General features: G+C 38.8%; 1 long non-coding RNA gene across 1 annotated transcript; it reads left to right on the forward strand.

The window, feature by feature from the left end:
- Positions 1-8,235: 8,235 nt before the first annotated feature.
- LOC130468020 (uncharacterized) lies at positions 8,236-10,655 on the forward strand. The gene is made up of 4 exons (XR_008928299.1): positions 8,236-8,406; positions 8,495-8,758; positions 9,415-9,479; positions 10,435-10,655. It is a non-coding gene; the product is annotated as an uncharacterized lncRNA (long non-coding RNA).
- The last annotated feature ends 463 nt before the right edge of the window (positions 10,656-11,118 follow it).

An 11,118-nucleotide genomic window follows, 5' to 3' on the forward strand; every position in this document is an offset into this window, starting at 1 on the left:
AAGCGGTACCAAGCCGGCGCAAATACTACCCATAGAAGCCTATCATAAACTACATGACATATTATTATTTTGCCTCATGATGCAATGTTAGTTATGTGTAGCGAATTATGTGATTGTGTGTGACAAATAATGCTAGAAAACCAACGACTTTAAAAATTGCCCAAACATTCATAAACCAATTGGCCAAAGAGTTATACCAAAATACGTGTTCCGCAACCCCGAACGATCGCCACAAAAATAAGCGACGCTCGGGATGGCCCGTAACGAATCCCACAAACGCTGCACAACGCGTAAAGGACGTTATTAGGCAAGCACGCAAAATTAATTCGCATGTACAAAAAAAATATATGCGAACAGAAAACGAGCACCAGTCAGGGACGCATTTTCAGTGCCCCTGGCTGGGCGCCAATATTTCTCACGCCCACCGCTGGGCGCTGAAGTTGCTGCCTGGCCTTTTGGTCAGGCACAGCAGCCTCGGTGCCCGCGCATAAAGTATACGTAGCAGTAAAAGAAAATTCGTGAAAATTGCTGCGATGGCGTATGAAAAGGCGCTCGATTCTAAAAATGACTTGTAAAAAATAAAATAACTCTTTGTGTCGTTGTTAGGCCTCCTATGACGACAATGTTCGGCACCAAAACTGAGGCTAATTAAATGACCTTGAATGTCACATGGGCAAAGTATTCAAAAAAATAATATTCAAATATAGTTTTCAAGGAAAAATAATGTTCGAATAAAAATAAATAAATCCGAGTCTAGACTAGGCTATGCCAAAGTACAATCTAAATCCTAAGTCTTAGTTGTCTTATCCATATAATCGGTCCTAATGCTTGGTGTCGTTCTGCAAGTTAAAAGGTTAAACCATATTGAGTCTCCCTTCCTAACATTTAAATCAATAAGCACCCATATGTAATTGTCATCCCTTGCTAAGAATCTACGGCCTCAATACTCTCTCTCACCAATAAAAAGAATATATTATAGTATTTGCAAAATGGAAACAGTCACATTCTGAAAATCATTCCCCCATAGTCACACAACCCCCAAAGTGAACCTAAGGTGTAAATACCATTGGCAAGAAAAAAATTAATGGCCTCAAGGCTTATGATCACATTGGGTCACGACCATCATAGTCCTCTCGAGCCACTCGCTCCTTGAAATACCCCTAAGTACGGACTAAAAGATTTTCCATGAATGCACCATGACGAACCATGAAAATACCCAAATCGGCATGCCATAAGGCTACCATCGGGGTAAAGCAATACACACTAAGAGGGAAACCGCACTAATGATTCTAGTCTCGCAAAAAAGAAAATTCGATCTCCGCAACTAACTACTTTGCCAACATTAAGCAAAATGGCGCATGACAAATGAACACCCAAGGGTTAAAATCTAAAGTGTCAACCAACGAAAGTTATGGTCCAATTAGCCTAAGTCTGAAAGTTGCTTGGTCAAGTATTGTAGGCTTACGCCACGTCATTATTTTGAGTCTAGGCCACCTCCTTATATTCATACACGGGTTATAATCAGAAAGATTAATGAAAGTTCGAGTCTAAATCACAACTTCCAATTAAATCCCAGAAACTGGAGTCTGAAAAGAAACAAAAAATTATTTTCGATGTAATTCTTTCGTTAAATTTCAATAAAGTAAAAACAACATTTCGAATCTACGCTATTTGCACATTTTAAGAAACGACTAAATACGCTTGCAAAGTAAGACAATTTAAAAGGTCCACCCTAGGCCTACTAAAGCTAAAAGTCCACCCTAGGCCTACTATAGTTAAAGGTCCACTATAGGCCTACCAAACGAGGCTCACTCAGTCTCGCCTCGTGACTCAAAGACCACAACCATCTACCTTTTAGCCCAAATAAAAAATTTTGAAGGATTTATGTTGGGGAGAAATCCCAACCAGAAAGAGAAAAGGGAGAGCGAAGAGAGCGAGCCATGAAATACTTAGCCCGTACCTCCCAAAGTGCAATAAAAAAAAATAGAAAGAGAAAAGGGAGAGCGAAAAGAGCGAGCCATGGAATACTTAGCCCGTACCTCCCAAAGTGCGAAATTTACCCAAGTAAACGAAGGAAAAGAATTGAGTCTGTTAGGTTATGATACATATGACATTTCATAAATCATGCGGAAAAACCATAAAGCCAGGAAAACATATTATTTACACATAATCATTTAGCATAGTTTAGATGCATACTCTTTGTTGCGTGCCTTCCCTAGCTGCGCCCGAACCGAACAAGAACAAGTCTTTAGGACTCCAAGTGTCGTCCCTCCGTAGATAGTCCACAGCACGTCCGGATCCGCCTTAAGATTGACCAACTAGAATCGCCCTTAAGGTACTATTATTTTCGGCACTTTATAGGCAATTGTGTGACTGAATTATGCTCTCAAAACTCACTTTGAATACTTGAATAATCTATGTAAATATGTGACCCTAGGCACCTATTTATAGAGTTATGGAAAAGGATTTGAAATCCTATTAGGATACTAATTTATTTAATTATAATCCTACTAGGACTCTAATTAAATAAACTAAATCTTTTAGGATTGGATTTAATCATATGACAAATCCCGGTAGCTTTAGGATTCGAGCAGCACACAAACACACACGCACGCACAGCAGCCCACGAGGGGCGCCATGCGCGCGCGCGCGCAGCCCGCGAGCTCGCAGCCCACTGCTGCAAGCCCACACGCTGCCGCAGCCTTGGCGCGCGCTGGGCCTGCCTTGCGGTGGGCCTGGCGCAGCCTTGGCTGGTGCGTTTGTGGCGCGCTGGCTTGCTGGGCGATGGCCCGGCTTCGTGCTGGGCCTTCGTCTGGCAGGCCTCGTCCGATGCTAATTCGTACGATACGCTTCCGATTAAATTCCCGATTCCGGAATTCATTTCCGATACGAACAACATTTAATATTTCCGATTCCGGAATTAATTTCCGTTTCGAACAAATATTTAATATTTCCGTTTCCGGAATTATTTTCCGATTCCGATAATATTTCCGATTCTGACAATATTTCCGTTTCCGGCAATATTTCCGATTCCGGCAATATTTCGATTTCCGATAATATTTTCCGATACGTACCATGTTTCCGTTACCGGCAACATCTATGAATTGGATAATATTTATATTTCCGATACGATCCATATTTCCGTTTCCGGCAATATCATTGTTTCCGGAGTATTCATTTCTTGCCTGTGACGATCTCAGCTCCCACTGAAACTAAGATCCGTCGATTCCGAATATCCATAGATGGAGTATTTAATGCCATTAAATACTTGATCCGTTTACGTACTATTTGTGTGACCCTACGGGTTCAGTCAAGAGTAAGCTGTGGATTAATATCATTAATTCCACTTGAAATGAAGCGGCCTCTAGCTAGGCATTCAGCTCACTTGATCTCACTGAATTATTAACTTGTTAATTAATACTGAACCGCATTTATTAGACTTAACATTGAATGCATACTTGGACCAAGGGCATTATTTCCTTCAGTCTCCCACTTGTCCTTAGGGACAAGTGTGCATTTCCTAATTCCTTTGTCGCTTGATGCTTGCTCTTGAACATAAGGTAAGAGTTGTCATCCTTATTATGTCCAGAGGTGTTTCTCGGTTTCAGAGTTCAACTGATCAAATAAACAGATAATCATAGCCTATGATTCATCCGAGCACGGCCATGCATTTCACAGTTTCTAGCTCTCCGAGTGGCCTTGTACAACTTTTAAGCATCTCATCCCGATTTATGGGAGGACAATCCCAATCTTGCGATCTTGAGATTAGACTTCGTTTGATAGGTGATTACCTGAGCGTTGCCTTTATAGCCTCCTTTTACGGTGCGACGGTTGGTCAACGTCAAAGCAACCAGTTCTCAAACAAGTAATCTCAAATCACTCAGGTATTGAGGATTTAGTGTCTAATAATTTTAATGAAATTTACTTATGACAGATTTTCATCTCTTACAGTAAAGTTTCATAGGTCTTGTCCGATACTAGTCTTCCCAAAGTAAGTATCTATGCAAATGATTATGACATTGCCATGTCCACATAGTTCAAGAAACAGAACTACTAGTCATCTTGCATTCTAGTCGTCTAACGTTTTCTATGCGTCCAATTTTATAGAAAACTCCGACTAGGGACCATTTTCAACCTTTGACATTCAAGTTCACTTGATAGACATTTCTTAGTCACAGGACTAGTCCTGACAGTCTATCTTGAATATATCGTCAAATTGAAGGGACTCATCATTTAATAAACCACAAATTAAATTTAAAAATAAATTCTTTTCATTTATTGTGAATGATTAACCAATAATGTTTTACAAAGATTTAAACTCTAAAACTTTAAAACATTAAACAGGGTCATCAAAGCCATTCTCCAATATGCTTGATTCCCATAGCTGCAGTGTGCGAGTTGTGCTTCGCCTGCGGCAGAGGTTTAGTTAATGGATTTGATATGTTATCATCAGTTCCAACTATCTCGACTTCTTTTCTTTCAACGAACTCTCGTAGAAGGTGAAATCTACGAAGTACATGCTTGACTCTCTGGTGGTGTCTAGGCTCCTTTGCATGTGCAATAGCTCTGTTATCATCACAATACAGGGCTATTGGTCCTTTAATGGAGGGGACTACACCAAGTTCACCTATGAACTTCCTTAGCCATATAGCTTCCTTTGCTGCTTCATGTGCAGCAATGTACTCCGCTTCAGTTGTAGAATCCGCAATGGTGCTTTGCTTAGCACTTTTCCAGCTTACTGCTCCTCCGTTGAGGCAGAAGACAAACCCAGACTGTGATCTGAAATCATCTTTGTCGGTTTGGAAACTTGCGTCCGTATAGCCTTTAACAATTAATTCATCATCTCCACCATAGACCAGGAAATCATCTTTGTGCCTTTTCAGGTACTTCAGAATATTCTTGGCAGCAGTCCAATGCGCCTCTCCTGGGTCTGACTGGTATCTGCTCGTAGCACTGAGTGCGTACGCAACATCCGGGCGTGTACATATCATAGCATACATTATTGAGCCAATCAATGATGCATATGGAATCCCATTCATTCGTCTACGCTCATCAAGTGTTTTTGGGCACTGATTCTTGCTTAGAGTCATTCCATGAGACATGGGTAGGTAGCCTCGCTTGGAGTCCGCCATCTTGAACCTATCAAGCACCTTATTGATATAAGTGCTTTGACTAAGTCCAATCATCCTTTTAGATCTATCTCTGTAAATCTTGATGCCCAATATGTACTGTGCTTCTCCTAGATCTTTCATCGAAAAACATTTCCCAAGCCAAATCTTGACAGAGTTCAACATAGGAATGTCATTTCCGATAAGTAATATGTCGTCGACATATAATACTAGGAAAGCAATTTTGCTCCCACTGACCTTCTTGTATACACAAGATTCGTCTGCGTTCTTGATGAAACCAAAGTCACTGACTGCTTCATCAAAACGTATATTCCAGCTCCTGGATGCCTGCTTCAATCCGTAGATTGACTTCTTTAGCTTGCATACCTTTTTAGCATTCTTTGGATCCTCAAAACCTTCAGGCTGTGTCATAAACACAGTTTCTGTTAAAACGCCGTTTAAGAAAGCAGTTTTGACATCCATCTGCCATATTTCGTAATCGTAATATGCAGCGATTGCTAACATTATCCGAATAGACTTTAGCATTGCAACTGGTGAAAAGGTTTCATCGTAATCCACACTGTGGACTTGCTTGTAACCTTTTGCAACCAATCTAGCTTTGAAAACTTCAAGTTTCCCATCCTTGTCCTTTTTCATTTTGAAAACCCATTTGCTTCCAATGGCTTGGTAGCCATCTGGCAAATCGACCAAATCCCATACTTGGTTTTCAGACATGGAGTCTAATTCAGATTGCATGGCTTCTTGCCATTGCTTGGAGCTAGGGCTCGTCATAGCTTGTTTGTAAGTCGCAGGTTCATCACTTTCAAGTAATAGAACGTCATAGCTCTCGTTCGTCAAAATACCTAAGTACCTTTCCGGTTGAGATCTATATCTTTGCGATCTACGCGGGGTAACATTTCTAGATTGACCATGATTCTCACCAGATTCTTCTAAAGATCTCTGAGTTTCATCCTGAATGTCATCTTGAGCATTCTCTAGAGTTTGTTGTTCGACTCGAATTTCTTCGAGGTCTACTTTTCTCCCACTTGTCATTTTGGAAATGTGATCTTTCTCCAAAAAGACACCATCTCGAGCAACAAACACCTTGTTCTCAGATGTATTGTAGAAGTAATACCCCTTTGTTTCCTTTGGATAGCCCACAAGGATACATTTGTCAGATTTTGGATGAAGTTTGTCTGAAATTAATCGTTTGACGTATACTTCACATCCCCAAATCTTAAGAAAAGACACATTTGGAGGCTTTCCAAACCATAATTCGTATGGAGTCTTTTCGACAGCTTTAGACGGAGCTCTATTTATAGTGAGTGCAGCTGTATTTAGTGCATGTCCCCAAAATTCTAATGGAAGTTTGGCCTGACCCATCATTGACCTGACCATGTCTAGCAAGGTTCTGTTCCTCCGTTCTGACACACCGTTCCATTGTGGTGTTCCAGGAGGAGTCAATTCTGATAGAATTCCACATTCTTTCAGATGGTCATCAAATTGATAGCTCAGATATTCACCGCCTCTATCAGACCGCAGTGCCTTAATCTTCTTGCCTAATTGATTCTCTACTTCACTCTGAAATTCCTTGAATTTGTCAAAGGATTCAGACTTATGCTTCATTAGGTAGACATAACCATATCTACTGAAGTCATCAGTGAAAGTGATAAAGTAGCTGAAACCACCTCTAGCATTTGTACTCATTGGTCCACATACATCTGTATGGATTAAACCCAATAGTTCATTTTCTCTTTCTCCAACTTTAGAGAAAGGTTGCTTTGTCATTTTGCCAAGTAAACATGATTCGCATTTACCATAATCCTCTAAGTCAAATGGTTCTAGAATTCCTTCCTTTTGAAGTCTTTCTAAGCGTTTCAAGTTTATATGGCCTAATCGACAATGCCACAGATAGGTGAGATCTGAATCATCCTTTTTGGCCTTTTTGGTATTTATGTTATATACTTGTTTGTCGTGATCTAATAAATAAAGTCCATTGACTAATCTAGCAGATCCATAAAACATCTCTTTAAAATAAAACGAACAACTATTGTCTTTTATTAAAAAGGAAAATCCCTTAGCATCTAAGCAAGAAACTGAAATGATGTTTTTAGTAAGACTTGGAACATGGAAACATTCTTCCAGTTCCAAAACTAGCCCGGAGGGCAACGACAAATAGTAAGTTCCTACAGCTAATGCAGCAATCCGTGCTCCATTTCCCACTCGTAGGTCGACTTCACCCTTGCTTAACTTTCTACTTCTTCTTAGTCCCTGTGGATTGGAACATAAGTGTGAGCCACAACCTGTATCTAATACCCAAGAAGTTAAATTAGCAAGTATACAGTCTATAACGAAAATACCTGAAGATGGAACGACTGTTCCGTTCTTCTGATCTTCCTTTAGCTTCAAGCAATCTCTCTTCCAATGCCCCTTCTTCTTGCAGTAGAAACATTCGGATTCAGAAGTGGGTTGACTGACCTTCCTCTTTACAGATTTGGCGCCAGTTTGCTTAGTTGGGCTGGCCTTGTTGCCACCTTTCTTAGCAGTCCTCTTCTTTCCAGATTTCTTGAACTTGCCCCCACGCACCATAAGCACATCCTGCTTATCACTTTTGAGCGTCTTTTCAGCGGTCTTCAGCATACCGTGGAGCTCAGTGAGCGTTTTGTCCAGACTATTCATACTGTAGTTCAGTTTGAACTGATCATACCCGCTATGAAGAGAATGGAGGATGGTGTCTATAGCCATTTCCTGAGAAAATTGCTGATCCAGCCGACTCATATTCTCAATGAGTCCAATCATTTTGAGAACATGTGGACTTACTGTAATCCCCCGTAATTTTATACATTTTATTAATATATTTTAACGTATAAGTAATTATATTAAAATAGAATTTACGAATTTTGAAATAAATATTTAAGTAACGAATATTTATTTTTTATACGTTTTAAATATTTCAACGATTTATGAAATTAAAATAATTTTAGAACTTTTGTTGAAAAGAAATCGAATTACGAAAACCGTTTGAAGTTGGAAAACAATCCTAATTGGTCTTGGATTCAAATACTTAAACTCAATCCTAGTTCTAGCCCAAATTGATAAAGCTCAAATAACAAAAACTCAAATTCTTTACTCCCTCCTCTTTCTATTTCACGTGAAACCAAAAACACCAAAACCCTCAAACCTTGCTTCCTCCTTCACGTGAACCTGCAGCCCTCACCTCCTTCAGCGTCGCACAGCCGCCGCACCAGCCACCGCCTGGCCGCCGTCGTTGCTAGGCCACCACCTCCTCCGTCGATCGGTAACTCCTTCTTTTCTTCTCTTGCTTCGTCCTCCCTCTCGTTCGTTTTTTCAATATCTTTATTTTGTTGGTTTTGTTTGCTCGGCAGCCACCACCACACGCCGCTAGCCTTGCCGCCGCCTGTCACTGCTGCCACGCTTCCCAACCTCCGGCGGTCTCCCTCCTTTCTCCTCCACGCACGCAACAAGCTTCCCCTTTCTTCTTTTCTTGCTTCACCATCAGCACAACCACCACCGTCGCTGCCACCTGACAGTCGTGCCGCACCGCACTCCTGCGCCTGTGCTGCACCGCCGTGGCCGCCGTCGCTCCCTGCCCAGCCGGCGCCCTTGCTCTTCACTCTCTTCTTGATTTGGTTATTTCTTAAACCCTAAGTAACTAATTATTTTAAATTAAAGTTTGTTAATTTAGATTATATTCTTAAATTAAATTTATAATTTTTAGGGTAAATGTGATTTTCAGATTTGATGTTGAGATTAAAAACGAATTAATTTTCAGTTTTGATTAATTAAAATTAAGATTAGGGCTTAATCATAATTTATTAACTTAAATTATGTTTTCTTGAATTAAAGTTATGGGTTTTGTGATTTAAATTATAAATTTGAGATTATATGAATTTTATAATAAAGTTATTAATTTTCAGATTATCTAATTACATCGAAATATTGGTTTTTGATTGTTTAAAGTATGAAATTCAAGGTTTTTATAATTATTAATCATGATAGGTTGAGTATGGATTATTGAATTGATTGTTTTGAGATACTAGGAACGTAGGTTGACCTTGGGGAAGCTTTTAAATGAATTTATATTGCTGAAAATTTAAAGTACGATGTTTGCAAAAGTTTTCAACGAATTTCAATCACTAGTTCAATAATTATGATGCTAGGAAAGCAAATGTTTAAGTTTTGATATTGGGGAAAGCTCTAAATATGTTTAGGATACGTTTAGAATGCTTTAATTATAGTTGCCAATGACTAGAAGTTGATTGGGATTACTTGTTGGTTGTTTTAGGCGGAGAATTCTCTTTAGGCGACTTTTGAAAGTGTTAAAGTGGCCTATCAGTTTGTTTACACAAGGTACGTACATACCTGTGTGCTTGGAATGTGTGCTAATTGTTGAAACCATGTTGAATTGTTGATGAACTTGGTTATGTTAATGTTATTGATGAACTTAGTCAGGTTGAAATTGCATGTTTGATACTGTTGGATGGACATATTAAACCTTTATTGCATTTTGAGGATTATAACATGTTAGTATGGAAGATTGATGCAAACATGTTTGATTGGGAACACTAGATTATTTAGTATATATAATTCAGATCAGTTAATTGTTGTTCCCTTTTAGCTTTTCACTACTTTATGAGGGCGGAGGACCTTATTTAGTAAGTTGAAACCTTATACCCATATTCAGGGGTTGATCAGTATTAAAGAAAAGATTGGAGTTAATTGGAATGAGTCTTGTTTGATGCCTTGTGACCACTTACTCAATTCCAAGATAAAAACAGTTATAAATAAATGTGAGTTGCATGCCTTATGTGATTGTTGAGTCATAACAGGGTGTCAATTTGTAAATCATGTAAAGTGAAACTGAGTAGCAATAGCTTTAGACTGTGCACGTCTAAAGTGACGGACAAACAGGAGTTGGGGTTCATGGTGGTAGCTCATGGCCTTTCATTTGGACCGGATTGATCACCGCGTCCTATTTTCAGTCAAACGTTCCTCGATATCGCAGGTCACTGAGGTTATGGAGTCGCGCCCGTACCTCGTCTAGCTAGAAAACTCGGTCCATTGCCTATTTCAATTAAAATAATATTATTGTTATAAAGGTCTAGTCCAGTCTAGCCTAGTCTAGTTAAGTATGGTCGTCAGATTATCATGCTTTGTCTGCCCTTAATTATGTTTAATAGTATCATGTTAGGATTATTATTGCTTTAGTATGTAGTACTCAGCTTTGCTGATTACGTGTTTTGTTTGTGTGTGTTGATCATGGCTATGCCTATTGATCCTGTGATGACCCATCTTTGGTGAGCAGTCTCTAAGGATCAATAAGCGTTGCCCATCTACAGGTTTGAAGATGATGCATCATTGGGATCGGGATTAGAGAGCTTATAGTTCTATTTGTTTAATTAAGTGATTTAATTTGTTAACTTGGATTTGAAATTTGTCGTACTATTTATATTTCCTTATTTTCGTTTATTGGTTTTGGGATTAAACCTGTAATCAATTACCTATAAACCTCAAATTAGTTTTATGATTTCCGCTGCAAAATTCTGAATAAGCCGTTACGTTTTCACACGGGCGATAATGCCTTGATAATTCTCTATATTTTATATTAAAAGGTTATTTTAGAAAAGAGAGAATTGTCGGGGTGTTACAAAGTGGTATCTAGAAGCTAAGGTTTTATTTTAATAAATTTTTAGGCGCCTAACTATCTAGTTATTTAAAATAAATTTCTTAAAAATCGAGATTCTACGCATTATAGTGATAAAAAAATTGGTACTTTTTTTGGGGGGGCCGATTTCCTTTTACCTTGTTTGAAGTATACGATATTCCTTATTTACGTTCGAAATCAAATTATTTTTCCAAGTTAAAGTGATACTTTCGACATTTTTATTTTTCTTATTATTTATTATTCAAACAAATAAATAAAAATAATATGAATACATTTTTCTTAAAAAGGAGTTCAATTTTTTTTAGTTGTTTCAAGAGTTAGAAT

Source organism: Spinacia oleracea, chromosome 1 (assembly GCF_020520425.1).
Source record: "Spinacia oleracea cultivar Varoflay chromosome 1, BTI_SOV_V1, whole genome shotgun sequence".
NCBI lineage: Eukaryota > Viridiplantae > Streptophyta > Magnoliopsida > Caryophyllales > Amaranthaceae > Spinacia > Spinacia oleracea.